We start from the raw sequence: 27,538 nt of genomic DNA on the forward strand, positions 1-27,538 counted from the left end.
CCACCCAGTTAGTTGAACTCTACTCCACCCAGTTAGTTGAACTCTACTCCACCCAGTTAGTTGAACTCTACTCCACCCAGTTAGTTGAACTCTACTCCACCCAGTTAGTTGAACTCTACTCCACCAGTTAGTTGACCTCTACTCCACCCAGTTAGTTGAACTCTACTCCACCCAGTTAGTTGAACTCTACTCCACCAGTTAGTTGAACTCTACTCCACCAGTTAGTTGAACTCTACTCCACCCAGTTAGTTGAACTCTACTCCACCAGTTAGTTGAACTCTACTCCACCCAGTTAGTTGAACTCTACTCCACCCAGTTAGTTGAACTCTACTCCACCCAGTTAGTTGAACTCTACTCCACCAGTTAGTTGAACTCTACTCCACCAGTTAGTTGAACTCTACTCCACCCAGTTAGTTGAACTCTATTCCACCAGTTAGTTGAACTCTACTCCACCCAGTTAGTTGAACTCTATTCCACCAGTTAGTTGACCTCTACTCCACCCAGTTAGTTGAACTCTACTCCACCCAGTTAGTTGAACTCTATTCCACCCAGTTAGTTGAACTCTACTCCACCAGTTAGTTGAACTCTATTCCACCCAGTTAGTTGAACTCTATTCCACCCAGTTAGTTGAACTCTACTCCACCCAGTTAGTTGAACTCTATTCCACCCAGTTAGTTGAACTCTACTCCACCAGTTAGTTGAACTCTATTCCACCCAGTTAGTTGAACTCTACTCCACCCAGTTAGTTGAACTCTACTCCACCCAGTTAGTTGAACTCTACTCCACCCAGTTAGTTGAACTCTACTCCACCCAGTTAGTTGAACTCTACTCCACCCAGTTAGTTGAACTCTACTCCACCAGTTAGTTGAACTCTACTCCACCAGTTAGTTGAACTCTACTCCACCCAGTTAGTTGAACTCTACTCCACCCAGTTAGTTGAACTCTACTCCACCCAGTTAGTTGAACTCTACTCCACCAGTTAGTTGAACTCTACTCCACCAGTTAGTTGAACTCTACTCCACCCAGTTAGTTGAACTCTACTCCACCCAGTTAGTTGAACTCTACTCCACCCAGTTAGTTGAACTCTACTCCACCCAGTTAGTTGAACTCTACTCCACCCAGTTAGTTGAACTCTACTCCACCCAGTTAGTTGAACTCTATTCCACCCAGTTAGTTGAACTCTACTCCACCAGTTAGTTGAACTCTACTCCACCAGTTAGTTGAACTCTACTCCACCAGTTAGTTGAACTCTACTCCACCAGTTAGTTGAACTCTACTCCACCAGTTAGTTGAACTCTACTCCACCAGTTAGTTGAACTCTACTCCACCCAGTTAGTTGAACTCTACTCCACCCAGTTAGTTGAACTCTACTCCACCCAGTTAGTTGAACTCTACTCCACCCAGTTAGTTGAACTCTACTCCACCCAGTTAGTTGAACTCTACTCCACCCAGTTAGTTGAACTCTACTCCACCCAGTTAGTTGAACTCTACTCCACCCAGTTAGTTGAACTCTACTCCACCCAGTTAGTTGAACTCTACTCCACCCAGTTAGTTGAACTCTACTCCACCCAGCAGTCAGTTGATGGTACTTTAGAAAGGGGCAAAACTGGAGGAAAGGTTTTTTGCTTTGCTGACCAAAGAGCCGTGGCCGTCTCTCCTTTCTCTTTCCTGTGGGAAAACATCAAAACGAGGGCTAGTGATCTCTGGGGACTCAAGCTCCCATAATGACCTGCTCTCTGCAGTGCCATATTAGGATGTTGTGCGAGCTGGCGTGGTACTGGGAACATCCATGCCAACTCGGGGACAAAACTGTTTCCAGTGAACTGAGCATTGAGGCCCTAACTTTACTGGAGGACTACACACCCACACACATGGGCGGAAACGAAAACTACACACACACACACTGTTTTTCCGTCTCTTATCCGTCAAATACTTTCTCAGATGTGTTATCGACTGATCATTACCACACACAACATATCTGGGATCACCACATCTTTAATCTTGACCAATTTGGGTGCATTATCTTTTAAATCAGGCATAGTTCATCTAAAGATCTTTCATAGGTTATTCTTAGCTCTGTGTGTGTCCCTGCTTGGAGCCGGTAGTCTGCTAGCTTGTTAAGTAGCCTGTTAGCTGGAGCCAGAGGAGCTAGCCATGCTGTACGGAGGCCACCCCACACACCTCTGCCCAGAAGGGCTTTGTATTCAGGGCTGAGGGTGGCTATCTGAGGGAGGGCAGGTGGCTGCTCCACACAGGGCCAGGGGAGGATGTGAGATCTCTCTCTCGCTCTCTCTCACTCTCTCTGTCACAGACTATCTCTCCCTCTTTCCCCCTCTTTTTCACACACTCTATCTCTCCCTCTCTCCCACTCTCCCTCCCACCATACTGCCCGGTGTAGGGCTTTCATCGCCCCACTCCAGGTCTCATAATCAGCCCCAAGTAAGAAAAACAAACTGCCTTTTCACCCATTGTGTTAGGATAAACCTGAACTGTTAACAATGGAGGAAAGGGTTACAGTGCTTCCTGCGGAAGACACACACACACACACACACACACACACACACACACACGCTCCATCACTAACCACCAGCATCACCAAACAGTCTGTGTTTTTCTCCCTCCCTCCCTCCCCACTCACGCAAAGGCTCTTGTTATTTCACTGGGCTTTTTAACACTAGAAGAGCAGAGTGAGTCATTTTCACTCAATATGAATTTAAATGAAAATATCTCTGCCATTTTTTAAAGTCATGCCCCCTGCCTCCTTGACTTTTCCTAAATATGTCTATTTAACACGCGTTGGTGTAAGAATTCCGATATTTCAAACAGAGTTTGTGTTATAAGCAGTTTTAAAGGAGGACATGTTATTTTCTTCCCTGGAGTGCCAAAAAGTGACTTTTTCAAATCCTACAGTCACAGGTAAGACATGATTTCTATATATTATCAGAAAGAGCCGATTCAGAGTTTCCAAACCCTTACCATTGCCAAATAACTAACTCAGAAAATTGAAGCGATAAGCTCCATTTAAAAATATATATATTTTCCCCACACATGAGCACGCGGCAACAGATAGCCTACAGTCACATAAACTAATGAAAATGCTATTGTGTTCTTTGAAATAACATTTTGTTTTCTATTCTGTTACCCAAAACCTTCATAAACACAACCAAAGGATTATTTTTCCACTAGCATTTATGAAATGTATTTATTAGACTGTTAGAATCTTTTGAGTCAAAATGACTGCTCATTGGCTCAAAGCCCCCCTCGAGGCCCACATTTTCTAGTGTTAAAGGATCTCAGGGTCTGAGATGACCCTCCCGAACTTAAACATGGATCCTTATCAGTTGATGCAGCCTAGGGCCAATACAGGCCCCAGTCTAGGGTGCATCCCAAATGACACCCTGTTCCATCCTTATATAGTGCACGACTTTTGACCAGGGTTCATGTACTGTAACAAAGACTGGACTGGGAGAAAAAAAATAAAATAGTGGTTCTGTGTGTTGTTTGGGGCCTTGGTTCTGCCCACCATTCAGTTGTTTGTTTATTCCTATATTCTTCTGTACATTCTCCTGCTCTCTTGGTTTCAGTCTTTCTCTATGGATGTAGAAACACAGTCTTGATGGATGGAGGGAGAGAGGGAGGCAGTCGGTCCGTTTGGTCCACTTGGTGCATTAAGGAGTTTGTCTTTGTTAGCTGGAGATTGGTATAACCAACCGTACATGGGTCTAACAGATAATTATCACTGACTAATACTTTCACCCCACAACAAAACTATATATATGATTCGCTTCCCCTCATGGATCTTAACCAAATAAGTGCCATGGTAACGCTGGTGTGTTTTGGACTCATATAAGCCCCTTTTAAGAATTGTGTTTTATATACAGTCGTCTGGGTTGAACCAATTGCTTAATCTATTTATTTTGCATCCATGGATAACCGTTGGTCTGTGGGATGGAGGGATAACCGTTAGTCTGTGGGATGGAGGGATAACCGTTGGTCTGTGGGATGGAGGGATAACCGTTGGTCTGTGGGATGGAGGGATAACCGTTAGTCTGTGGGATGGAGGGATAACCGTTGGTCTGCGGGATGGATAACCGTTGGTCTGTGAGATGGATAACCGTTGGTCTGTGGGATGGATAACCGTTGGTCTGCGGGATGGATAACCGTTGGTCTGCGGGATGGATAACCGTTGGTCTGTGGGATGGATAACCGTTGGTCTGCGGGATGGAGGGATAACCGTTAGTCTGTGGGATGGAGGGATAACCGTTGGTCTGTGGGATGGAGGGATAACCGTTGGTCTGCGGGATGGATAACCGTTGGTCTGCGGGATGGATAACCGTTGGTCTGCGGGATGGATAACCGTTGGTCTGTGGGATGGATAACCGTTGGTCTGTGGGATGGATAACTGTTGGTCTGCGAGATGGATAACCGTTGGTCTGCGGGATGGATAACCGTTGGTCTGCGGGATGGATAACCGTTGGTCTGCGGGATGGATAACCGTTGGTCTGCGGGATGGATAACCGTTGGTCTGCGGGATGGATAACCGTTGGTCTGCGGGATGGATAACCGTTGGTCTGCGGGATGGATAACCGTTGGTCTGTGGGATGGATAACTGTTGGTCTGCGAGATGGATAACCGTTGGTCTGCGGGATGGATAACCGTTGGTCTGCGGGATGGATAACCGTTGGTCTGCGGGATGGATAACCGTTGGTCTGCGGGATGGATAACCGTTGGTCTGCGGGATGGATAACCGTTGGTCTGCGGGATGGATAACCGTTGGTCTGCGGGATGGATAACCGTTGGTCTGTGGGATTAACGGGGGATGACTAGAGTGGTGTTTGTGTGACAAGGGCGGATCCCAAAGAATTATAACTGCGGGCCGGGTCTTTTTACAAAAGTGTCTGTAAGTAAGGGTTCTTCTACATAGATCATAGTAAATCCCAGGACATAGTGTCTATAATACTGTAAGGGGTTCTTCTACATAGATCATAGTAAATCCCAGGACATAGTGTCTATAATACTGTAAGGGTTCTTCTACATAGATCATAGTAAATCCCAGGACATAGTGTCTATAATACTGTAAGGGTTCTTCTACATAGACCATAGTAAATCCCAGGACATAGTGTCTATAATACTGTAAGGGTTCTTCTACATAGACCATAGTAAATCCCAGGACATAGTGTCTATAATACTGTAAGGGTTCTTCTACATATATCATAGTAAATCCCAGGACATAGTGTCTATAATACTGTAAGGGGTTCTTCTACATAGAAGACCATAGTAAATCCCAGGACATAGTGTCTATAATACTGTAAGGGGTTCTTCTACATAGAAGACCATAGTAAATCCCAGGACATAGTGTCTATAATACTGTAAGGGGTTCTTCTACATAGAAGACCATAGTAAATCCCAGGACATAGTGTCTATAATACTGTAAGGGTTTCTTCTACATAGAATACCATAGTAAATCCCAGGACATAGTGTCTATAATACTGTAAAGGGTTCTTTTACATAGATCATAGTAAATCCCAGGACATAGTGTCTATAATACTGTAAGGGGTTCTTCTACATAGACCATAGTAAATCCCAGGACATAGTGTCTATAATACTGTAAGGGGTTCTTCTACATAGACCATAGTAAATCCCAGGACATAGTGTCTATAATACTGTAAAGGGTTCTTCTACATAGATCATAGTAAATCCCAGGACATAGTGTCTATAATACTGTAAGGGGTTCTTCTACATAGACCATAGTAAATCCCAGGTCATAGTGTCTATAATACTGTAAGGGGTTATTCTACATAGAAGACCATAGTAAATCCCAGGACATAGTGTCTATAATACTGTAAGGGGTTCTTCTACATAGACCATAGTAAATCCCAGGACATAGTGTCTATAATACTGTAAGGGGTTCTTCTACATAGACCATAGTAAATCCCAGGTCATAGTGTCTATAATACTGTAAGGGGTTCTTCTACATAGATCATAGTAAATCCCAGGACATAGTGTCTATACTACTGTAAAGGGTTCTTCTACATAGACCATAGTAAATCCCAGGACATAGTGTCTATAATACTGTAAGGGTTCTTCTACATAGACCATAGTAAATCCCAGGACATAGTGTCTATAATACTGTAAGGGGTTCTTCTACATAGAAGACCATAGTAAATCCCAGGACATAGTGTCTATAATACTGTAAGGGGTTCTTCTACATAGAAGACCATAGTAAATCCCAGGACATAGTGTCTATAATACTGTAAGGGGTTCTTCTACATAGACCATAGTAAATCCCAGGACATAGTGTCTATAATACTGTAAGGGTTCTTCTACATAGATCATAGTAAATCCCAGGACATAGTGTCTATAATACTGTAAGGGGTTCTTCTACATAGACCATAGTAAATCCCAGGACATAGTGTCTATAATACTGTAAGGGTTCTTCTACATAGATCATAGTAAATCCCAGGACATAGTGTCTATAATACTGTAAGGGGTTCTTCTACATAGAAGACCATAGTAAATCCCAGGACATAGTGTCTATAATACTGTAAGGGGTTCTTCTACATAGACCATAGTAAATCCCAGGACATAGTGTCTATAATACTGTAAGGGTTCTTCTACATAATAGGTCATAGTAAATCCCAGGACATAGTGTCTATAATACTGTAAGGGTTCTTCTACATAGGTCATAGTAAATCCCAGGACATAGTGTCTATAATACTGTAAGGGTTCTTCTACATAGATCATAGTAAATCCCAGGACATAGTGTCTATAATACTGTAAGGGGTTATTCTACATAGAAGACCATAGGAAATCCCAGGACATAGTGTCTATAATACTGTAAGGGGTTATTCTACATAGACCATAGTAAATCCCAGGACATAGTGTCTATAATACTGTAAGGGGTTCTTCTACATAGACCATAGCAAATCCTAGGACATAGTGTCTATAATACTGTAAGGGTTCTTCTACATAGATCATAGTAAATCCCAGGACATAGTGTCTATAATACTGTAAGGGGTTCTTCTACATAGATCATAGTAAATCCCAGGACATAGTGTCTATAATACTGTAAGGGGTTATTCTACATAGACCATAGTAAATCCCAGGACATAGTGTCTATAATACTGTAAGGGGTTATTCTACATAGACCATAGTAAATCCCAGGACATAGTGTCTATAATACTGTAAGGGGTTCTTCTACATAGACCATAGCAAATCCTAGGACATAGTGTCTATAATACTGTAAGGGTTCTTCTACATAGATCATAGTAAATCCCAGGACATAGTGTCTATAATACTGTAAGGGGTTCTTCTACATAGATCATAGTAAATCCCAGGACATAGTGTCTATAATACTGTAAGGGGTTATTCTACATAGACCATAGTAAATCCCAGGACATAGTGTCTATAATACTGTAAGGGTTCTTCTACATAGACCATAGTAAATCCCAGGACATAGTGTCTATAATACTGTAAGGGTTCTTCTACATAGATCATAGTAAATCCCAGGACATAGTGTCTATAATACTGTAAGGGGTTCTTCTACATAGAAGACCATAGGAAATCCCAGGACATAGTGTCTATAATACTGTAAGGGGTTATTCTACATAGACCATAGTAAATCCCAGGACATAGTGTCTATAATACTGTAAGGGGTTCTTCTACATAGATCATAGTAAATCCCAGGACATAGTGTCTATAATACTGTAAGGGGTTATTCTACATAGATCATAGTAAATCCCAGGACATAGTGTCTATAATACTGTAAGGGGTTATTCTACATAGTAGACCATAGTAAATCCCAGGACATAGTGTCTATAATACTGTAAGGGTTCTTCTACATAGTAGATCATAGTAAATCCCAGGACATAGTGTCTATAATACTGTAAGGGGTTATTCTACATAGTAGACCATAGTAAATCCCAGGACATAGTGTCTATAATACTGTAAGGGGTTATTCTACATAGACCATAGTAAATCTCAGGACATAGTGTCTATAATACTGTAAGGGTTCTTCTACATAGTAGATCATAGTAAATCCCAGGTCATAGTGTCTATAATACTGTAAGGGTTCTTCTACATAGACCATAGTAAATCCCAGGACATAGTGACTATAATACTGTAAGGGATTCTTCTACATAGATCATAGTAAATCCCAGGACATAGTGTCTATAATACTGTAAGGGGTTCTTCTACATAGACCATAGTAAATCCCAGGACATAGTGTCTATAATACTGTAAGGGGTTCTTCTACATAGATCATAGTAAATCCCAGGACATAGTGTCTATAATACTGTAAGGGGTTCTTCTACATAGTAGACCATAGTAAATCCCAGGACATAGTGTCTATAATACTGTAAAGGGTTCTTCTACATAGAAGACCATAGTAAATCCCAGGACATAGTGTCGATAATACTGTAAGGGTTCTTCTACATAGTAGACCATAGTAAATCCCAGGACATAGTGTATATAATACTGTAAGGGGTTCTTCTACATAGACCATAGTAAATCCTAGGACATAGTGTCTATAATACTGTAAGGGTTCTTCTACATAGTAGACCATAGTAAATCCCAGGACATAGTGTCTATAATACTGTAAGGGTTCTTCTACATAGAAGACCATAGTAAACCCAGGACATAGTGTCTATAATACTGTAAGGGTTCTTCTACATAGAAGACCATAGTAAACCCAGGACATAGTGTATATAATACTGTAAAGGGTTCTTCTACATAGAAGACCATAGTAAATCCCAGGACATAGTGTCTATAATACTGTAAGGGGTTCTTCTACATAGTAGACCATAGTAAATCCCAGGACATAGTGTCTATAATACTGTTATAAGGTCACATAGCTGCTGTCACAAACTCAAAATAACTGTCAATATCCCTCAGCCTGGGGCTCCATGCAAGATCTCACCTCGTGGAGTTGCAATGATCATGAGAACGGTGAGGAATCAGCCCAGAACTACACGGGAGGATCTTGTCAATGATCTCAAGGCAGCTGGGACCATAGTCACCAAGAAAACAATTGGTAACACACTATGCCGTGAAGGACTGAAATCCTGCAGCGCCCGCAAGGTCCCCCTGCTCAAGAATACATATACATGCCCTTCTGAAGTTTGCCAATGAACATCTGAATGACTCAGAGGACAACTGGTGAAAGTGTTGTGGTCAGATGAGACCAAAATGGAGCTCTTTGACATCAACTCAACTCGCCGTGTTTGGAGGAGGAGGAATGCTGCCTATGACCCCAAGAACACCATCTCCACTGTCAAACATGGAGGTGGAAACATGCTTTGGGGGTGTTTTTCTGCTAAGGGGACAGGACAACTTCACCGCATCAAAGGGACGATGGACGGGGCCATGTACCGTCAAATCTTGGGTGAGAACCTCCTTCCCTCAGCCAGGGCATTGAAAAGGGGTCGTGGATGGGTATTCCAGCATGACAATGACCCAAAACACACGGCCAAGGCAACAAAGGAGTGGCTCAAGAAGAAGCACATTAAGGTCCTGGAGTGGCCTAGCCAGTCTCCAGACCTTAATCCCATAGAAAATCTGTGGAGGGAGCTGAAGGTTCGAGTTGCCAAACGTCAGCCTCAACCTTAATGACTTGGAGAAGATCTGCAAAGAGGAGTGGGACAAAATCCCTCCTGGGATGTGTGCAAACCTGGTGGCCAACTACAAGAAACATCTGACCTCTGTGATTGCCAACAAGGGTTTTGCCACCAAGTACTAAGTCATGTTTTGCAGAGGGGTCAAATACTTATTTCCCTCATTAAAATGCAAATCATTTTATAACATTTTTGACATGCGTTTTTCTGGATTTTTTTGTTGTTATTCTGTCTCTCACTGTTCAAATAAACCTACTATTAAAATCATACACTGATCATTTCTATGTAAGTGGGCAAACGTACAAAATCAGCAGGGGATCAAATACTTTTCCCCCGCACTGTACATAGACCATAGTAAATCCCAGGACATAGTGTCTATAATACTGTAAGGGGTTCTTCTACATAGACCATAGTAAATCCCAGGACATAGTGTCTATAATACTGTAAGGGGTTCTTCTACATAGAAGATCATAGTAAATCCCAGGACATAGTGTCTATAATACTGTTATAAGGTCACATAGCTGCTGTCACAAACTCCAAACTCCACACAGTTGTCACTGATTAGTTGAATATTCATTTCCCACTGAGCAAACCATTTCTGTACTTTTTGTTGTACTTGCAGCCCTGGTTGTCCTGAAAGGAAAATAGTAAAACACTTCATTGTAAGGCTAAATATAAGGGCTGGACATGCAGATAAAGTCAGATAAATGAAAAGATCATTTTTGCTCGGGACTGCCAGGGTTAAAGGTATTGCATCGGTTTAGAGCGTAGTGTTCACCAAATGTCTTATACCGATGTAATGCTTTTAAATCATGAGAGAGAGTAAACGGGGGCACACGCTGCCACACTTCAGGGATAGAAGTCTGGTCTGTTGGTGACCAGACTGTTGGTCAGCCGCTATGGTCTTGGTAGCTAGTGCTGGATGGTCCCTGTCTCTGTGCTGAGCCAGTCAGACAGTGGCTGTGTCTGCTACTGTGACTGTGTGTGGATGCCACTAACTGTGACTGTGTGTGGATGCCACTAACTGTGACTGTGTGTGGATGCCACTAACTGTGACTGTGTGTGGATGCCACTAACTGTGACTGTGTGTGGATGCCACTAACTGTGACTGTGTGTGGATTCCACTAACTGTGACTGTGTGTGGATGCCACTAACTGTGACTGTGTGTGGATGCCACTAACTGTGACTGTGTGTGGATGCCACTAACTGTGACTGTGTGTGGATGCCACTAACTGTGACTGTGTGTGGATGCCACTAACTGTGACTGTGTGTGGATGCCACTAACTGTGACTGTGTGTGGATGCCACTAACTGTGACTGTGTGGAAAGTGTAGTTGCATTATTTAAAGTGTTCTGTTCCAGATAAACATCAATAATGGAAACCAGGGTAATTCATTTTTGATAAGTGTGTGTGTGTGTGTGTGTGTGTGTGTGTGTGTGTGTGTGTGTGTGTGTGTGTGTGTGTGTGTGTGTGTGTGTGTGTGTGTGTGTGTGTGTGTGTGTGTGCGAGAGCACCAGTCCCTCATATCTAGTGATGGGGGGATAATCCATAGTCACCTATCTGGATTTTTTTTTTTCTTAACAAAATCAAAATATTATTTTTGCGCTAGTCAGCTGTACATGCACCAAAACTCAGTATTCTTTTTCTCATAGCTCGTTTTCCATCTTCTTTTTAAATTGGGAGCCAGTTTGTTTTCAGCTTTTTGATTTCCATGACTGATCAAAACTCGTTTTCTCATGGATCTCTCTTGTCCCTCTGCAGCAGACATATGGTGAGAAATATATTTTGAACATGGACTCGCAATACATAGAGAATTGTGAGAATCATAATACATATCATGTTATATCGGCACCAAAGTATCGTGGTAATATAGTATCGTAAGGTCCCAGCCTTACTCTCACGCTTGGACACCCTGGGATACAGATGCAGGTTGATATCTGGCAGTCTGGACCAGCTACATAGGCTTACTGTATATAGCCTTCAGATTACAGGCCTACCTAAGAGTAGAGCAAAACAACTGGCTAGGTACTACTCTGTTTCAGCTGTTATGGGCAGCCTAGCTGGGTGGTAGAGAAGGTACTGCTTTGTTTCAGCTGTTATGGGCAGCCTAGCTGGGTGGTAGAGAAGGTACTGCTTTGTTTCAGCTGTTATGGGCAGCCTAGCTGGGTGGTAGAGAAGGTACTGCTCTGTTTCAGCTGTTATGGGCAGCCTAGCTGTGTGGTAGAGAAGGTACTGCTCTGTTTCAGCTGTTATGGGCAGCCTAGCTGTGTGGTAGAGAAGGTACTGCTCTGTTTCAGCTGTTATGGGCAGCCTAGCTGTGTAGAGGAGAAGGTACTGCTCTGTTTCAGCTGTTATGGGCAGCCTAGCTGTGTTGAGGAGAAGATACTGCTCTGTTTCAGCTGTTATGGGCAGCCTAGCTGTGTAGAGGAGAAGCTACTGCTCTGTTTCAGTTAATTATTATTATATCGAAGATGGGTTATTTAGTTTAGTACAGCGAAAAGCTCTAAGGCCAAGATGCCGATACGTGAGCTTTAATAGAAAATGGATACTAGCAATTAGAGGTCGACCGATTAATCGGAATGGCCGATTAATTAGGGCTCATTTCAAGTTTTCATAACAATCGGTTATCTGCATTTTATGGTTGATTACATTGCACTCCATGAGGAGACTGCTTGGCAGGCTGAATACCTGTTATCGGAGTGCAGCAAGGAGCCAAGGTAATGTGCTAGCTAGCATTAAACTTATCTTACATTGCACTCCATGAGGAGACTGCTTGGCAGGCTGAATACCTGTTATCGGAGTGCAGCAAGGAGCCAAGGTAATGTGCTAGCTAGCATTAAACTTATCTTATAAAAAGCAATCTATCTTAACATAATCACTAGTTAGCTACACATGGTTGATGATATTACTAGTTTAACAGGCGGTGCCTGTTAATTTATCATTGAATCATAGCCTACTTTGCCAAATGGATGATTTAACAAAAGCTCATTCGCGAAAAAAAGCACAATCGTTGCACGAATGTACCTAACCATAAACATCAACGCCTTTCTTAAAATCAATACACAAGTATATATTTTTAAACCTGCATATTTAGTTAATATTGCCTGCTAACATGAATTTCTTTTAACTAGGGAAATTGTGTCACTTCTCTTGCGTTCTGTGCAACAGAGTCAGGGTATATGCAGCAGTTTGGGCCGCCTGGCTCGTTGCGAACTGTGTGAATACTATTTCTTCCTAACAAAGACCGTAATTAATTTGCCAGAATTTTACGTAATTATGACATAACATTGAAGGTTGTGCAATGTAACAGGAATATTTAGACTTATGGATGCCACCCGTTAGATAAAATATGGAACGGTTCCGTATTTCACTGAAAGAATAAACGTTTTGTTTTCTAAATGATAGTTTCCGGATTTGACCATATTAATTTTTACATTTTAGTAATTTAGCAGACGCTCTTATCCAGAGCGACTTACAGTAGTGAATGCATACATTTCATTTCATGCATTTCATTTTTTTTGTACTGGCCCCCCGTGGGAATCGATCCCACAACCCTGGCGTTGCACACACCATGCTCTACCATCTGAGCCACAGGGAAGACTGTGGCTCAGACCTAAGGCTCGTATTTCTGTGTGTTATTATGTTATAATTATATTTGACAGAGCAGTCTGACTGAGCGGTGGTAGGCAGCAGCAGGCTCGTAAGCATTCATTCAAACAGCACTTTCGTGCATTTGCCAGCAGCTCTTCGCTGTGCTTCAAGCATTGAGCTGTTTATGACTTCCGAGATTAGGCTGGTGTAACCGATGTGACATGGCTAGCTAGTTAGCGGGGTGCGTGCTAATAGCGTTTCAATCGGTGACATCACTCGCTCTGAGACCTTGAAGTAGTTGTTCCCCTTGCTCTGCAAGGGCCGTGGCTTTTGCAGAGCGACGGGTAACGACGCTTCGAGGGTGGCTGTTGTCGATGTGTTCCTGGTTCGAGCCCAGGTAGGAGCGAGGAGAGGGACGGAAGCTATACTGTTACACTGGCAATACTATAGTGCCTATAAGAACATCCAATAGTCAAAGGTATATGAAATACAAATGGTATAGAGAGAAATAGTCCTATAATTCCTATAATAACTACAACCTAAAACTTCTTACCTGGGAATATTGAAGACTCATGTTAAAAGGAACCACCAGCTTTCATATGTTCTCATGTTCTGAGCAAGGAACTTAAATGTTAGCTTTCTTACATGGCACATATTGCACTTTTTCTTTCTTCTCCAACACTTTGTTTTTGCATTATTTAAACCAAATTGAACATGTTTCATTATTTATTTGAGGCTAAATTGATTTTATTGCTGTATTATATTAAGTTAAAATAAGTGTTCATTCAGTATTGTTGTAATTGCCATTATTACAAATAAATAAATACATTTAAATATATATATATATATATTTAATCGGCATCGACATTTTCCGGTCCTCCAATAATCGGTATCGGCGTTGAAAAGTAATAATCGGCCGACCTCTACTAGCAATAGCAGTGTGGGGGTAAATGTTTTTCTTTCAAGTTAGCTAGTTGTTAACATCCACCTTCAACAATATAACTCGGGGGCAATTTTTAATCATGAAATGTTGAAAGTACAAGGAAAGGAAAGGGGGATACCTAGTCAGTTGTACAACTGAATGTCTTCAACTGAAATGTGTCTTCCACATTTAACTCAACCCCTCTGAATCAGAGAGGTGGGGGGGGGGCTGCCTTAATCGACATCCATGTCATTGGCGCTCGGGGAACAGTGGGTTAACTGCCTTGCTCAGGGGCAGAATGACAGATTTTTACCTTGTCAATCCGGCAACCTTTCGGTTACTGGCCCAACGCTCTAAACAACACACCAACTGTAGATATAATTATACTTTTATTACAAACATGAAACACTTTAAAATGAAAAAACAGAACTCATCCTTGGACACCAAAAATAGTACAAAATGAATAAATGAATAGCTATAAATAAAATACATACAGAATACTTAATACTACTTCTTAATCATGGCCTGTAAAATGACCATAAGGCATGCCTCCATGGCAGTCACTTCCTCCTCCCGCTCCTTCTCCAGCCTCCACATCTGGACCCTCCTGTGAAGGAGAGGAGCCCACAGCTGCACCTTGGGAGGATGAGTAGATGATGACCGGTGGGGTGATGCAATGGCAGCCCCACAGCACCTCATCCATCACAGCATACCTCTTCCAGGATGCAGCTGTGGCCTCCCCTCCCTCCGTGCTGACTCCGGTGGGTGGAGCGTTCAACTCCTAAAATATATGGAAAAGGATAGCGTTCAGCATCAAACATACTTCATGTAAATCCCTGTAACAGGTATTATTCCAACTGCAGTACATTTCTCTGGAATACTTGCACATTTCTAACATGTATGTCTTCACACTTACATGAATGTGCTATTGAAGCATAGGAAATAGATGGGAAAGTGTTGTTGCTCTCAGAGAAAAAGGATCACTTTATTAGCTAAGTACAGCACAGCAATAAATGTCAAGATAACATACAGTAGCGTACCATGTATTTTTGCTTAAGGTTCTAACACTTTTTTTCACCCATGCAGGCGACAGCTGCCCCTCCAGCTTTCACTCCTTTACATAGATCCTAAAAATACTTAACCAATATATAATCGAAGTAGAGTTTTGTGAACTTGTGTAGATCGCTAGACTGCCACATGCTTTATCAAACTGAAGTTCCAAGTTGAAACAGTAAGGAGTGCAGCTTACCATTACTTTCACCATAACAGGTTATGTGGAATGAAACTAGACCCATTCAGGCTGTAACCGTTCAGGTAGAAACTAATATAGACCCGTTCAGGCTGTAACCGTTCAGGTAGAAACTAATATAGACCCATTCAGGCTGTAACCGTTCAGGTAGAAACTAATATAGACCCATTCAGGCTGTAACCGTTCAGGTAGAAACTAATATAGACCCTTTCAGGCTGTAACCGTTCAGGTAGAAACTAATATAGACCCGTTCAGGTAGAAACTAATATAGTCCCGTTCAGGTAGAAACTAATATAGACCCGTTCAGGTAGAAACTAATATAAACCCGTTCAGGCTGTAACCGTTCAGGTAGAAACTAATATAGACCCGTTCAGGTAGAAACTAATATAGACCCGCTCAGGTAGAAACTAATATAGACCCGTTCAGGCTGTAACCGTTCAGGTAGAAACTAATATAGACCCGCTCAGGTAGAAACTAATATAGACCCGTTCAGGCTGTAACCGTTCAGGTAGAAACTAATATAGACCCGTTCAGGCTGTAACCGTTCAGGTAGAAACTAATATAGACCCGTTCAGGTAGAAACTAATACAGACCCGTTCAGGCTGTAACCGTTCAGGTAGAAACTAATATAGACCCGTTCAGGTAGAAACTAATATAGACCCGTTCAGGCTGTAACCGTTCAGGTAGAAACTAATATAGACCCGTTCAGGTAGAAACTAATATAGACCCGTTCAGGCTGTAACCGTTCAGGTAGAAACTAATATAGACCCGTTCAGGTAGAAACTAATATAAACCCGTTCAGGCTGTAACCGTTCAGGTAGAAACTAATATAAACCCGTTCAGGCTGTAACCGTTCAGGTAGAAACTAATATAGACCCGTTCAGGTAGAAACTAATATAGACCCGTTCAGGCTGTAACCGTTCAGGTAGAAACTAATATAGACCCGTTCAGGCTGTAACCGTTCAGGTAGAAACTAATATAGACCCGTTCAGGTTGTAACCGTTCAGGTAGAAACTAATATAGACCCGTTCAGGTAGAAACTAATATAGACCCGTTCAGGTAGAAACTAATATAGATCCGTTCAGGTAGAAACTAATACAGACCCGTTCAGGCTGTAACCGTTCAGGTAGAAACTAATATAGACCCGTTCAGGTAGAAACTAATATAGACCCGTTCAGGCTGTAACCGTTCAGGTAGAAACTAATATAAACCCGTTCAGGCTGTAATCGTTCAGGTAGAAACTAATATAGACCCGTTCAGGCTGTAACCGTTCAGGTAGAAACTAATATAGACCCGTTCAGGTTGTAACCGTTCAGGTAGAAACTAATATAGACCCCTCCAGGCTGTAACCGTTCAGGTAGAAACTAATATAGACCCGTTCAGGTAGAAACTAATATAGATCCGTTCAGGCTGTAACCGTTCAGGTAGAAACTAATATAGACCCGTTCAGGTAGAAACTAATATAGACCCGCTCAGGTAGAAACTAATATAGACCCGTTCAGGCTGTAACCGTTCAGGTAGAAACTAATATAGACCCGTTCAGGCTGTAACCGTTCAGGTAGAAACTAATATAGACCCGTTCAGGTAGAAACTAATACAGACCCGTTCAGGCTGTAACCGTTCAGGTAGAAACTAATATAAACCCGTTCAGGCTGTAACCGTTCAGGTAGAAACTAATATAGACCCGTTCAGGCTGTAACCGTTCAGGTAGAAACTAATATAGACCCGTTCAGGTTGTAACCGTTCAGGTAGAAACTAATATAGACCCCTCCAGGCTGTAACCGTTCAGGTAGAAACTAATATAGACCCGTTCAGGTAGAAACTAATATAGACCCATTCAGGCTGTAACCGTTCAGGTAGAAACTCATATAGACCCGTTCAGGTAGAAACTAATATAGACCCGCTCAGGTAGAAACTAATATAGACCCGTTCAGGCTGTAACCGTTCAGGTAGAAACTAATATAGACCCGTTCAGGCTGTAACCGTTCAGGTAGAAACTCATATAGACCCGTTCAGGTAGAAACTAATATAGACCCGCTCAGGTAGAAACTAATATAGACCCGTTCAGGCTGTAACCGTTCAGGTAGAAACTAATATAGACCCGTTCAGGCTGTAACCGTTCAGGTAGAAACTAATATAGACCCGTTCAGGCTGTAACTGTTCAGGTAGAAACTAATATAGACCCGTTCAGGCTGTAACCGTTCAGGTAGAAACTAATATAGACCCGTTCAGGTAGAAACTAATATAGACTAGTTCAGGCTGTAACCGTTCAGACAGAAACTAATATAGACCCGTTCAGGTAGAAACTAATATAGACCCGTTCAGGCTGTAACCGTTCAGGTAGAAACTAATATAGACCCGTTCAGGTAGAAACTAATATAGACCCGTTCAGGTAGAAACTAATATAGATCCGTTCAGGCTGTAACCGTTCAGACAGAAACTAATATAGACCCGTTCAGGTAGAAACTAATATAGACCCGTTCAGGCTGTAACCGTTCAGGTAGAAACTAATATAGACCCGTTCAGGTAGAAACTAATATAGACCCGTTCAGGCTGTAACCGTTCAGGTAGAAACTAATATAGACCCGTTCAGGTAGAAACTAATATAGACCCGTTCAGGTAGAAACTAATATAGACCCGTTCAGGCTGTAACCGTTCAGGTAGAAACTCATATAGACCCGTTCAGGTAGAAACTAATATAGACCCGTTCAGGTAGAAACTAATATAGATCCCTCCAGGCTGTAACCGTTCAGGTAGAAACTAATACAGACCCGTTCAGGTAGAAACTAATATAGACCCGTTCAGGTAGAAACTAATATAGACCCGTTCAGGCTGTAACCGTTCAGGTAGAAACTAATATAGACCCGTTCAGGTAGAAACTAATATAGACCCGTTCAGGTAGAAACTAATATAGACCCGTTCAGGTTGTAACCGTTCAGGTAGAAACTAATATAGACCCGTTCAGGTTGTAACCGTTCAGGTAGAAACTAATATAGACCCGTTCAGGCTGTAACCGTTCAGGTAGAAACTAATATAGACCCGTTCAGGTAGAAACTAATATAGACCCGTTCAGGTTGTAACCGTTCAGGTAGAAACTAATATAGACCCGTTCAGGTAGAAACTAATATAGACCCGTTCAGGCTGTAACCGTTCAGACAGAAACTAATATAGACCCGTTCAGGTAGAAACTAATATAGACCCGTTCAGGTAGAAACTAATATAGACCCGTTCAGGTAGAAACTAATATAGACCCGTTCAGGTTATAACCGTTCAGGTAGAAACTAATATAGACCCGTTCAGGTAGAAACTAATATAGACCCGTTCAGGCTGTAACCGTTCAGGTAGAAACTAATATAGACCCGTTCAGGTAGAAACTAATATAGACCCGTTCAGGTAGAAACTAATACAGACCCGTTCAGGCTGTAACCGTTCAGGTAGAAACTAATATAGACCCGTTCAGGTTGTAACCGTTCAGGTAGAAACTAATATAGACCCGTTCAGGTAGAAACTAATATAGATCCGTTCAGGTTGTAACCGTTCAGGTAGAAACTCATATAGACCCGTTCAGGTAGAAACAAATATAGACCAGTTCAGGTAGAAACTAATACAGACCCGTTCAGGTAGAAACTAATATAGACCCGTTCAAGTAGAAACTAATATAGACCCGTTCAGGTTGTAACCGTTCAGGTAGAAACTAATATAGACCCGTTCAGGTAGAAACTAATATAGATCCGTTCAGGTTGTAACCGTTCAGGTAGAAACTAATATAGACCCGTTCAGGTAGAAACTAATATAGACCCGTTCAGGTAGAAACTAATACAGACCCGTTCAGGTAGAAACTAATATAGACCCGTTCAGGTAGAAACTAATATAGACCCGTTCAGGTTGTAACCGTTCAGGTAGAAAGTAATATAGACCCTTTCAGGCTGTAACCGTTCAGGTAGAAACTAATATAGACCCGTTCTGGCTGTAACCGTTCAGGTAGAAACTAATATAGATCCGTTCAGGTAGAAACTAATATAGACCCGTTCAGGTAGAAACTAATACAGCATAGCATCAACACAGATAAACTGAGGTGGAACATTGAAGAAAAGAGAAGTGTTGGGACCAGGCATGTGGAAAATAGGAATGTAGGCTTCTGCGTTACTAACGTTTAAAGAGAACAAAACCGATTTCGGTAGCGCATCCCCATATCTAATTGATCAGCTGATTATCAGCTGTTGTCAAAGCCAAAATTAGTATGACATCCGGGCATTTAATGTATGCTTGATTTATTGCATACTCAAACGGCCTACTATTTAGGACGTAAGTATGGGTATTCGGACACTGCCATTGTTCTGAGTCCAAATTAGTTTCATCTGCTGACCACACACACTGTTTAATATTACTCATGTGAGCAGTGTGTAGGAGTTTACATGAGTACCACTGAGTACATTCCTTGGTAAAATGCAGCTGTTTTTATTTCAATATCAAATCATTTCTGGGTAACAATTAAGTATCTTACTGTGATTTGTTTTCAATTAAAATGGTCAAAAATAAACAAAAATAGATTCTCAGCAAAAAGCAATTTCTCAAGCTAGGACTTTTCTGAGAGAGGTCTGAGTGGGGAGGGGAAAACTGAAAACTTGCTTTTATTGGCAGAGAGGTTTGGAACTCTCTTTCCTAGCCAACCAAAACAGGCTGAAATGTCAGGTGTTCTTTTCAAACAGATCTTACACTAAAAGGGCATTATCATTTTCACAATTTCACAGTATCATTACAATCTCATAGTGTGGAAATATTTATAAAACACAGGAAAATCATGCTTTTGACTGCACTGGGCCTTTTAATAGTTGTATATTTCTTGGTTAATATGCACCACCATCTCACTTTCTTTCTTTCCTTGTCTCTCTCTCTTTATCTGTCTCTATCTCTCTCCCTAAGATAAGTTTGCAGCCCATGTGATTATAGGGGCTGTGTTCTCAAACAGAAAGCTTTGAGGGAGCACAAATGATACACACCCTCCAGCGATCGGACTGGTAGCAATAAAATGCTTGATAAGTGCATCATAAGCATGCTTTTAAAGAGCTCTTTGTTCTGGGTTTTTGCTGGTTTTAAAAAGTCAAATCCTCCTGTGACTCCGGTCCCATACAGGGTACAGAGGTTGGTAATAACACACACACACACACACACACACACACACACACACACACACACACACACACACAGTCTTGCACAGCTAACCTTGTGGGGACAGTCCCATTCAAAATCCTATTAACCCTAACCTGTACTCTTACCCTAATGCTAACCCTAACTTTAACCCAAAAATCTAACCATAACCCTAGCTCCTAACCCTAAACCTAACCCTAGCTCCTAACCCTAGCTCCTAACCCTAAACCTAACCCTAGCTCTTAACCCTAACCCTAGCTCCTAACCCTAAACCTAACCCTAGCTCCTAACCCTAACCCTAGCTCCTAACCCTAAACCTAACCCTAGCTCCTAACCCTAACCCTAGCTCCTAACCCTAGCTCCTAACCCTAATCCTAGCTCCTAACCCTAAACCTAGCACCTAACCCTAGCGCCTAACCCTAAACCTAACCCTAGCTCCTAACCCTAATCCTAGCTCCTAACCCTAAACCTAACCCTAGCTCCTAACCCTAAACCTAACCCTAGCTCCTAACCCTAACCCTAGCTCCTAACCCTGAACCTAACCCTAGCTCCTCACCCTAAACCTAACCCTAGCTCCTCACCCTAAACCTAACCCTAGCTCCTAACCCTAACCCTAGCTCCTAACCCTGAACCTAACCCTAGCTCCTAACCCTGAACCTAACCCTAGCTCCTCACCCTAAACCTAACCCTAGCTCCTAACCCTGAACCTAACCCTAGCTCCTAACCCTGAACCTAACCCTAGCTCCTCACCCTAAACCTAACCCTAGCTCCTAACCCTGAACCTAACCCTAGCTCCTAACCCTGAACCTAACCCTAGCTCCTCACCCTAAACCTAACCCTAGCTCCTAACCCTGAACCTAACCCTAGCTCCTAACCCTGAACCTAACCCTAGCTCCTAACCCTAAACCTAACCCTAGCTCCTAACCCTAACCCTAGCTCCTAACCCTGAACCTAACCCTAGCTCCTAACCCTGAACCTAACCCTAGCTCCTAACCCTAACCCTAGCTCCTAACCCTGAACCTAACCCTAGCTCCTAACCCTGAACCTAACCCTAGCTCCTCACCCTGAACCTAACCCTAGCTCCTAACCCTGAACCTAACCCTAGCTCCTCACCCTAAACCTAACCCTAGCTCCTAACCCTAAACCTAACCCTAGCTCCTAACCCTAAACCTAACCCTAGCTCCTAACCCTAAACCTAACCCTAGCTCCTAACCCTAAACCTAACCCTAGCTCCTCACCCTAAACCTAACCCTAGCTCCTAACCCTGAACCTAACCCTAGCTCCTAACCCTAACCCTAGCTCCTAACCCTGAACCTAACCCTAGCTCCTAACCCTGAACCTAACCCTAGCTCCTAACCCTAAACCTAACCCTAGCTCCTAACCCTGAACCTAACCCTAGCTCCTAACCCTGAACCTAACCCTAGCTCCTCACCCTGAACCTAACCCTAGCTCCTAACCCTGAACCTAACCCTAGCTCCTCACCCTAAACCTAACCCTAGCTCCTAACCCTAAACCTAACCCTAGCTCCTAACCCTAAACCTAACCCTAGCTCCTCACCCTAAACCTAACCCTAGCTCCTCACCCTAAACCTAACCCTAGCTCCTAACCCTAAACCTAACCCTAGCTCCTCACCCTAAACCTAACCCTAGCTCCTAACCCTGAACCTAACCCTAGCTCCTCACCCTAAACCTAACCCTAGCTCCTCACCCTAAACCTAACCCTAGCTCCTAACCCTAAACCTAACCCTAACCCTAGCTCCTAACCCTAATCCTAGCTCCTAACCCTAAACCTAGCACCTAACCCTAGCGCCTAACCCTAAACCTAACCCTAGCTCCTAACCCTAATCCTAGCTCCTAACCCTAAACCTAACCCTAGCTCCTCACCCTAAACCTAACCCTAGCTCCTCACCCTAAACCTAACCCTAGCTCCTCACCCTAAACCTAACCCTAGCTCCTAACCCTAACCCTAGCTCCTCACCCTAAACCTAACCCTAGCTCCTCACCCTAACCCTAACCCTAGCTCCTAACCCTTAACGTAATTCTAACAGTAATTTTAACCTCAACCCTAAACCCCCTAGAAGTAGCATTTGACCCTGTGGGGACCAACAAAATGTCCCCAGTTGGTCACATTTTGTTTGTTTACTATTCTTGTGGGAACTTCTGGTCCCCAGATGAATAGTTAAACATGTCCACACACCACACACACACACACACAACCCCCCAGAGGCGTACCACAGGTCATTAGCATGGTTCAGCCACCGTGTTTCATTGTGATTTTAATAAGGCTGTTAGTGGTGAGCAGCTCCATGCTCACTGCCATGTTTATTTACTCAGTACTGAGTACTGGTTAATGAACCTGTAATGGATACCATGGTAGATGTACAGTATTATCAGTAGCATGGATGTATATATGTGACTGTGTCTCTCTGCCTTCATATGACCTTGTGTAACATTAGGGCCTCTTTCTGTGTACTGTATAATGAGAAGTCAGGTTTGGCTGTATAACAGTCACATGTATTTCTCCAGACTTCATTTGTGGCTGAGCTCACAGATAAGCTAAACACGTGTTTTCATAAACTTGAGCATGCAACTTAGTTTCTATCGCAACTCGCCGCGGTTACGTCACTCGCCGCGGTTACGTCACTCGCCGCGGTTACGTCACTCGCCGTGGTTACGTCACTCGCCGTGGTTACGTCACTCACCGCGGTTACGTCACTCGCTATAGTTACGTCACTCGCCGTGGTTACGTCACTCGCCGCGGTTACGTCACTCGCTATAGTTACGTCACTCGCTATAGTTACGTCACTCGCTATAGTTACGTCACTCGCCGTGGTTACGTCACTCGCTATAGTTACGTCACTCGCCGCGGTTACGTCACTCGCCGCGGTTACGTCACTCGCTATAGTTACGTCACTCGCCGCGGTTACGTCACTCGCCGCGGTTACGTCACTCGCTATAGTTACGTCACTCGCCGCGGTTACGTCACTCGCCGCGGTTACGTCACTCGCTATAGTTACGTCACTCGCCGCGGTTACGTTACTCGCCGCGGTTACGTCACTCGCTGTAGTTACGTCACTCGCCGTGGTTACGTCACTCGCCGCGGTTACGTCACTCGCTATAGTTACGTCACTCGCTATAGTTACGTCACTCGCTATAGTTACGTCACTCGCCGTGGTTACGTCACTCGCCGCGGTTACGTCACTCGCTATAGTTACGTCACTCGCTATAGTTACGTCACTCGCCGTGGTTACGTCACTCGCCGCGGTTACGTCACTCGCTATAGTTACGTCACTCGCCGTGGTTACGTCACTCGCTATAGTTACGTGGCCCTGTTGTCATGTGATGCCGTCAGAATGGCCAGTGGTTTGTCATCGTCGGATGTGGTTTGTTCCTCTGGGGTGTCTGTCATATAGCCCAGTAAAAAGAAAAGACACCCTCACACTGTTTTATTGTGTCTTTCCAGCCAAAGATGATCTTCAGGGGTCAACATTTTGGTCCCATGTGGATGTAATGTACACTAAGTTAGCATTTTTAAACTAGCCGTAACATGCCATTCAGCAGACGCTTTTATCCAAGGAGACTTACAGTAGTACAGTACAGTGTATACATTTTCACATGACCCCAGCGGAAATTGAACCCACACGACCCTAGCGTTGCTAGCACCACACTCTTACCAACTGAGCCACACAGGACCACAGCCGTGGGGGGTAACTGGGCCAGGATAAGCCCCTGCTGTGATAGTGACCTAATGTTCCCTCAGTCTGCTTTTACACCACGGGACGGCCAGTTGTGACATTTGAGAAGTTTTTGTTTGTTTGTTTTGGTCAAGTGACAGAGAGAGACATGGAGACATGGAGAGAGACATGGAGACATGGAGAGAGACATGGAGACATGGAGAGAGACATGGAGAGAGACATGGAGAGAGACATGGAGAGAGACATGGAGAGAGACATGGAGACATGGAGAGAGACATGGAGACATGGAGGCAGACACAGAGAGAGGCAGACACAGAGAGAGGCAGACACAGAGAGAGGCAGACACAGAGAGAGGCAGACACAGAGAGAGGCAGACACAGAGAGAGGCAGACACAGAGAGAGGCAGACAGACAGACAGACAGGGTTACGTCAGAAATCCCTATAATTGGTTGATAGAGCAGAGGAAGCAGTTCCAGTATAGTGCAGAATAGCACAGTACACACCCCTATCTTCTCATCTACTGGGAGGACAAGGGGTATGGAAAAGTTGATTCTTCTGCACCAATGTGGATGGTTCCGTGCCAATGTTTTGTTTTGAAGCTCTTGTCACTACAGAAGCTGAGACCTCTTTTTCTCTCTTTCTCTCTCATGTCAATGAACTCTGTAATGATGGGTCTTACTTTAGACAAAGAGCCCTGGCTTGTTTTTGGACATTCTCCAGGTCATCCTGGGGTGTTGTACAGACACCAACCAGCACCAGAGGTTATTGAACAGGGATGCCTCCACACAGAGCTGTAGGAGAGAACCCTGGGTCTCCATCTGGATCTATGTGGCTGGAGACAGACCCTGGCACTGGGCCCAGCACTAGTCCCTGGCTGTCTAAGACACTGTGTCTCAGCCCCTTTCTCAGCTGAGCCAGCCTCAGACCCTGCCTGTCAGATGTGTTGTGTGTACACATCTCAGATATGCTGCCTTCTGGGTGCCTTCCCTCTCTCCAATCCCCCCTTGTCTTCCCCCTCTCCTCTCCCAGAGAGTCAGTCAAACAAACAGAAAGGCTGCATCCAGCCTGAACAGACAGGGGGAACACTCTGTACCATGCTCTGACAGTCTGGCTGACTGGGAGAGACATCCTCTTACTGGCTGACTGACTGGCAGACTGGGAGGAACATGATCTGACTGACTGACTGACTGGCTGACTGGGAGGGACATGATCTGACTGACTGGCTGACTGGGAGGGACATGCTCTGACTGACTGACTGGCTGACTGGGAGGGACATGATCTGACTGACTGGCTGACTGACTGGGAGGGACATGATCTGACTGACTGACTGGCTGACTGGGAGGGACATGCTCTGACTGACTGACTGACTGGGAGGGACATGCTCTGACTGACTGACTGGGAGGGACAGGATCTGACTGACTGACTCGCTGACTGGGAGGGACATGATCTGACTGACTGACTGGGAGGGACATGCTCTGACTGGCTGACTGGGAGGGACATGCTCTGACTGACTGACTGGGAGGGACATGCTCTGAATGACTGACTGGCTGACTGGGAGGGACATGATCTGACTGACTGGCTGACTGGGAGGGACATGCTCTGACTGACTGACTTACTGGCTGACTGGGAGGGACATGATCTGGCTGACTGGGAGGGACATGATCTGACTGACTGACTGGGAGGGACATGCTCTGACTGACTGGCTGACTGGGAGGAACATGCTCTGACTGGCTGACTGGGAGGGACATGCTCTGACTGGCTGACTGGGAGGGACATGCTCTGACTGACTGACTGGGAGGGACATGCTCTGACTGACTGACTGGGAGGGACATGATCTGACTGACTGGGAGGGACATGCTCTGACTGACTGACTCGCTGACTGGGAGGGACATGATCTGACTGACTGACTGACTGACTGGGAGGGACATGATCTGACTGACTGACTGGGAGGGACATGCTCTGACTGACTGGCTGACTGACTGGGAGGGACATGCTCTGACTGGCTGACTGGCTGACTGGGAGGGACATGCTCTGACTGACTGGGAGGGACATGCTCTTGGGCACTATTGATCTGACTGACTGTCTCAGTAGCTCTTGGGAGAGGGATTTACAGTAGAACATTGGCCCCTGGTGGAGCCAGAAAGGAATGTTGTGGTGGTGTTGACTGGTGTGGGTGAATTTGTACTGTTTGCTTCCACACTCGTCAGCCTGTTGGATTCCTCAGGTTTTAACTTGACTTCATGTACAGTAGCAGTGGTTAATTGGGGACGTTCTAACTCCAGAAGAACAGCCAATCTCAATGGAATGAACTATATGGACCACTGACTGTTTTCTCTCCTCTCTCTCTCTCTCTCTCTCTCCTCTCTCTCTCTCTCTCTCCTCTCTCTCTCTCTCTCTCTCTCTCTCTCTCTCTCTCTCTCTCTCTCTCTCTCTCTCTCTCTCTCTCTCTCTCTCGACTTTATTGACATGGCAAGTTCATTCTTACTTACATTGTCAAAGTATACATATCGTAAAATATATTTATATATAAATACATGGTGGGACCAACAGCAATAATCGTAGTAGTGGACATGTGATTACCATTAACAACAACTACAACAACAATATTAATGAGAACAACAATACATTAAAGCAATGGTAGTAGACCAGTGTCAACATGACTGAGAAGACACATGGAATGAAAGACAAAACAAAACAAGATAGGAAATATTATCGACATTACTTTGCACTTTTCACTGGCTGTCCCTCAGGTTGTGGCAGGAGGACACATATTTGGCTGTCCCTCAGGTTGTGGCAGGAGGACACATATTTGGCTGTCCCTCAGGTTGTGGCAGGAGGACACATATTTGGCTGTCCCTCAGGTTATGGCAGGAGGACACATATTTGGCTGTCCCTCAGGTTGTGGCAGGAGGACACATATTTGGCTGTCCCTCAGGTTGTGGCAGGAGGACACATATTTGGCTGTCCCTCAGGTTGTGGCAGGAGGACACATATTTGGCTGTCCTTCAGGTTGTGGCAGGAGGACACATATTTAGCTGTCCCTCAGGTTGTGGCAGGAGGACACATATTTAGCTGTCCCTCAGGTTGTGGCAGGAGGACACATTTGGCTTCTTACCCAATAAATATTAGATGTTTTCTTCATCTTTTATAGTTTCACATTCTTTGTATTGAATTATAATTTTGGGAAAGAAATATTCTCTTAGGTCTGAGTATTTGTCACAGTGTAATAGGAAATTCAGCTCTGTCTCTACCTCTCCCCTGGAGCAGAGTGAGCACAGCCTGTCCTCTCTGGGCAGCCAGGTTTGTCTGTGACGACTGGTCTC

The 27,538-nt window shown here is 43.9% G+C and overlaps 1 protein-coding gene and 1 long non-coding RNA gene across 5 annotated transcripts in view; both read left to right on the forward strand.

Annotated features, from left to right (window-relative positions):
- LOC115149411 (rab GTPase-activating protein 1-like) overlaps window positions 1-27,538 on the forward strand; it is a 198,637-nt gene that overhangs the window by 102,664 nt on the left and 68,435 nt on the right. The window lies entirely within an intron of this gene.
- On the forward strand, window positions 16,464-17,565 carry LOC115149414 (uncharacterized). The gene is made up of 3 exons (XR_003866862.1): window positions 16,464-16,674; window positions 16,999-17,106; window positions 17,498-17,565. It is a non-coding gene; the product is annotated as an uncharacterized LOC115149414 (long non-coding RNA).

Source organism: Salmo trutta, chromosome 15 (assembly GCF_901001165.1).
Source record: "Salmo trutta chromosome 15, fSalTru1.1, whole genome shotgun sequence".
NCBI lineage: Eukaryota > Metazoa > Chordata > Actinopteri > Salmoniformes > Salmonidae > Salmo > Salmo trutta.